This window comes from Vespa mandarinia, chromosome 1, assembly GCF_050613455.1.
Source record: "Vespa mandarinia isolate Hongniang chromosome 1, ASM5061345v1, whole genome shotgun sequence".
NCBI classification, from domain to species: Eukaryota; Metazoa; Arthropoda; class Insecta; order Hymenoptera; family Vespidae; genus Vespa; species Vespa mandarinia.
Window position 1 is genome coordinate 19,677,501 of NC_140810.1, and position 5,000 is coordinate 19,682,500.

Genomic DNA, 5,000 nt, shown 5'->3' on the forward strand with positions numbered 1-5,000 from the left:
AGTTTGCCTATAAATCATTGGGATTCTAGTTTGGACGAATTCGTCGGGATGACGTTGGATTTATTCTTTTTTTTTTTTTTTTTTTTTTTTTTTTTTTGTTTTTTCGTCTTCTTTTCTCTCTCCCATTTTTTTACTGTTCTTTTTTCTTTTCTTTTGTTTTTTTTTTTTAATGTTTTTTTGTTTTGTATTTTTGTTTTTTTTTTTTTTCTATTTACACAGCTTGCGTCGAAAATGCGAGAACTCGAATTGGAAATCTTTTTTTTCTCTTTTCCTCTTTACTTCTCTATTCTCTCTTCTTCTATATTTTTATTTTCTTTTTCTCCCGTGCACAAGTAACAATGCGTTAAGTCGCGCTTTCTCGAAAATTGTACGATTATTATTATAAGATCAAAATCATTCGAGAAAAAGGGGGAAAAAAAAAAGATGGATATGTGTTATAAGTGTGCACGTGCGCTTTTGTGTGTGTGTATTTTAGGACCGAGGAAGTTTCGAAACAATGAGTGGCAAAAGAGGATATAGCCCCGGGGGAAAGGTCAAGCCTTCTCGGTATTGGCTTTTCGATGCAGCACCAGTAGTAGTAGTAGTAGTAGTAGCAGCAGCAGCAGTAGGAGCAGCAGCAGCAGCAGCATCACCACCACCACCACCAGAGTCTCTCTGGTCAGTGTCCGTCCCGTGAAATACGTTCGTGGATACGAACGGTCGTCCATTTGTCGGCTGTCGTTCGTTCCCTTTTCTGCCCCGCCGGTTCCATGCTCGCAAAACCCTCTCTACCTCTCTTCGTTGTTCACCCTAACCTAGCTAACCCTCCTCCCCCTGTCCGCCCCTCTTCTCTGCCGTCCTTCCTCGTAAAGCCATCCTTCCTTCGTCGCCATCCTTCGCATCGCGAGTAAGTACGTACGTACGTAGATATAGGGTGTACGTATACATACATACGTATCAACGTTACTCACCATTTCTCAGTCGGTCCAATTTAACGAAAATGGCGGATGAAAAGGTGATGGTGCGGCGTATGTTGCTTCTGCATGTAGTAGTTGCACTCATTCTCTCCGTATCTCCTGCCTCCTCCCTTTTCCTCATCCCACCAAATCTTCTCCTTCCGTACGGATTTGCCTTTCGTCGATAGCTTCCGGGGTTGATGGTTTGGTACGGGGCAGGACGGATGGATAGGAAACTTTTCGAGTTAGCAGCGTCTCGATTCGAACGAAGCGTCTTTTCGTACTTTCGCGATCGAAAGATTAATGGTCTCGATCTTGAAACTCATTTTTTCTTTCCCCCTCTCTCTCTCTCTCCTTCTTTATTTTATTTTTTTTTCTTCTTCTTTTCTCCTCTTACTACCTCCCCCGACCAACCACCCAGTTTTACCTTCCACGAGTATCGTCCTTCTCAATCGCTTCCCTATCTTCCTCTGCAACCTTCGTTGCAATTATTTCGCTCTAGAGAAATTTTAACGAACGTTAAGTCCCTCGGATATTTTATTTGTCAAGCGAAATTGTATATTGGATCAATCGATCGATGAGAATTATTCGCGTTGTTATTTTTCTAACGTTTAAGCTTCTTCTCTCGTGACTTAGGGTGTTTAAATATTTGAGTACGGCAAACTTCTTAGAATGTATATTGAAATAATTCAAACACCAAATTCCATTATATCGAATCAATATTGTTTATTTATTCGAATTCTCCATTGAATTGTTAGTGGACGTATTAAAAATTCAACATTCAACTTTCAAGCTTTTTTCTTTTTCTTTCCTTTTTTTTTTCCACGATATATCTAATAATCTGATAAAGTGTTGAAACTAGGTTAAGCGCCTATAAACGTTTACAATATTGTAAGAGCAATTTTTTTAAGCGCCTTTAAACGCCAACAGTGGTCAATGGGTGAAAATTGAATTGTAATAAATTTCGTTTCGCCGTTTTGCATCTCTCAAGTTACGTATACGTAAAATTTTTGATACTTGGTTCGACGAATTAGAAAGAACGTAAATATTTCTGTCGTTTCATATCTATTGTTTATCATTTAATATTTCTACGAGAAAATGATCAACGTTTTATCGATTATATCGTTTAATTAACAAATCGATGAGAACGTGTATTTTATCGATTACGTATGGAATTTATGCAGTTATCGAAATTGTTCCATGTTCGTTCGATTCTTCGTGTTTGTTTTTCAAGCATAAGCACATAAGCACACTCCATTTGTCTCGTGGTATGTTATCGTTGAGAAGAAATGCATAATGGAACGGCAGGTATGCAATTAGCATGCGAATGCACTCGCTCGACGATACAAACATGCTTTTCATCTATTCCGATAATAATTCAACAACGTGTCGTCTAATACACGAAGGTCGATCGTAATTGAATTGAAAACGATGATCGAATTGAACGTGCCCGAAAAAATTATTTCAAATATTTCTTTGTCGAATGATAGGTCGAAGCTAAAAACGAATAAGTTCGACGTGCATTGCATATTTATACATACATGCATGCATATGTATATATATATATATATATATATATATATACGTACATGTATCTGTGTATACACTTTTTACGTAATATAATATACATATATTATATATACGTTTATATATATACATATATATATATATATATATATATATATATATAAAATACAAAAGAGTCATGCACTTATTTCCATATTTCCAGTTTTTGTTATATAACGATATTGTCACTGCTGTCAACGTGATGTCGTACTATTAATATTTCGATGAAAAAGAAGGAGGAGGTATTGTGAAAGAGAATCATGGAGTTGTTGGAAGAGAGGGAAGAGTAAAGAGGAGTAAATGCCACCGAGATTACTTCTTCGTCTTCGTCGTCGTAGTCGTCGTAGCTTTCGATCGGCTCTGATTGGAGAACGGCTTTCAATTATCAAGAACGCCTCGTTTCGTCTGAACGATTCGATTTTAATCGATTCGATCCGCCGAGTTTCGTGTTCTTCATTGAACAATGAAAGGTACACTCGATAGAATACTTATTTGACTGTAAGAGTTCTTAAGCGTCGATAAAAATGTCCCTGAGAATCAATGAGTCTTTGTATTTTCTTTTCTTTCCTTTTCTTTTCTATATGTGTTTTTTTCTTTTTTGTTTTTATTTGTCCATTTTTCTTTCTTGTTTTTTCTTTCCCCTCCCCCCATCCCATTTTTTCTCTCTTCACCTCAAACGATAGCTGGCAATAATCTTATCTCAGTTTTATCCGCGCAAGCCGCGTCGATTTACTCTCGTTTCTTTCGACCCGTACAATTCCGAGATATAACTCTTCTTTTTATTTAACCGATCGTATCTCCTCGGATTTCGATAGCAAAACGATATCATCTAGGTGTAAACTCTCTCTCGTTCATAAATATTGACCAAGCATCGACATTCTTCATTGAAACTAATGATCCACAGTGAGTAAAAGAGATAGAAGGAGAGAGAGAGAGAGAGAGAGAGAGAGAGAGAGAGAGAGAGAGAGAGAGAGCAAGAAACATAGATAAAAATATAAATATAGAGATAGAAATACGAGGAAGATATATTTAAAGTTATCTAGAATTGGCAGATCAATAAATAATAAATGTTACCTCAATAATATTACTGATCCATTTCCTTTCTCCATAATTCACTCACGCAATACGTAACTCAAAGACGAATTAGTCTCTATGGACTACTTCGAATGAATTACATTTTCTCTATTTAATAACGACGAAAGTTAGATACATCAACGTAAAGTGGATATATGAAATATCGAGTAGTATCTCTCGTTTAGTCTTTGGCGAATGAAAGATCGTATAAAACAGGAGAGAAAGAGAGAGAGAGAGAGAGATAGAGATAGAGAGAGTCCACTCTTTTCGATTTGCGACTTCGAACTTGCGATTTATCTTTCTCGCGTTGCGCGTATAAAAATTCGATGATAGAAGAAACGTAGTATCGTATCAAAAAAAAAAAAAAAAAAAAAAAAAAAAGAAAAAAAAGAGAGAGAGAGAGGAAGAAAAAAGAAAAGAGAAAAAAAATGATTACGTAGCAAGCTAGCTAGCTAGCTAGATAGCTGCCGAGGGGGATGCGGTATTGTATGATGCGATGCGATGCGTCCATCTGGATAAAGTCGACCGCTTCGTTAGAGGTTAAGCTCGGTGGTAAAAATTCACGAATTTTCCGAGTGATAGTATTTTGTGACACGAGCAAGCACAAATACGTGCATGCTCACGTACTACGCACGCATGCACGCACGCACGTACGCACTCACGTACGTACGTACGTACGTATACATGCACGTAGACACGGACGTATATATGCGCCACGTATACATGCGCCACACGACGCACATAGGAGTCAACAGACAGTCCAGGCATATTGGTAAATGGGCCGTGCTTCGCGTCTGACCACCTGTGTCAGCAACAACGACGCTCACCGACGTGCTTTTGATCGGCTTAAAAAGTCAAAGCCGCCTCGGCTAGTGGAAAAGAGACAAAAAGAAAGAAAAAAAAAAAAAAAAAAAAAGAAAGATGGAGAGGTGGGAAGGGGGGAGAAAACGAAATCCGAGAGGAAGAGTTGTACGAAGGTAAAAGGACGATCGATGAAAAAACCGATGGAAAAACTCTCGAGATACATACCTCTTTTTCTTTTTTTCTCTCTCTCCTTCTCTCTCTCTCTCTCTCTCTCTTTCTCTCTCTTCCTATTCGTCCTTTCCGTGAAAAACTCTTCCACGAGGGACGAATGATATTTTTTTCCACGGTGATAATTTTCCTTCTTGCTCGTTCTGTATCGATCGTGTCTTTTCAAATTATTATATCATAATCTTTTTGATCTTTTACGCGTTTACGATTTTTCCATGGTCACACGTTGACGACGTTTAATCAATCGAATCGGTTAATGGAATATCAAAGATAATATAATTTATGTATGTGTAATTATACGTATAAGAGAAGAGAAGACGTATTAACGTGATCAAACATAAACGTAGAAAGTAAATAATTTTATTTAATATGAAAATAATTTTGATATGTACA

The 5,000-nt window shown here is 37.3% G+C and overlaps 1 protein-coding gene and 1 long non-coding RNA gene across 17 annotated transcripts in view; one reads left to right on the forward strand and one right to left on the reverse strand.

The window, feature by feature from the left end:
- dlg1 (MAGUK family member discs large 1) overlaps positions 1-5,000 on the forward strand; it is a 462,366-nt gene that overhangs the window by 334,821 nt on the left and 122,545 nt on the right. The gene's annotated exons all lie outside the window — the stretch shown is intronic.
- The window catches only part of LOC118447529 (uncharacterized), a 60,657-nt gene that overhangs the window by 34,727 nt on the left and 20,930 nt on the right, over positions 1-5,000 (reverse strand). Inside the window, exon 1 of one of the 3 annotated variants that reach the window (XR_014982879.1) lies at positions 4,605-4,662. The exons of the other annotated variants lie outside the window; for them this stretch is intronic. This is a non-coding gene — a long non-coding RNA (uncharacterized LOC118447529). Of the gene's footprint in view, positions 1-4,604; positions 4,663-5,000 lie in introns of those variants that run through there. 3 annotated transcript variants of the gene reach the window in all.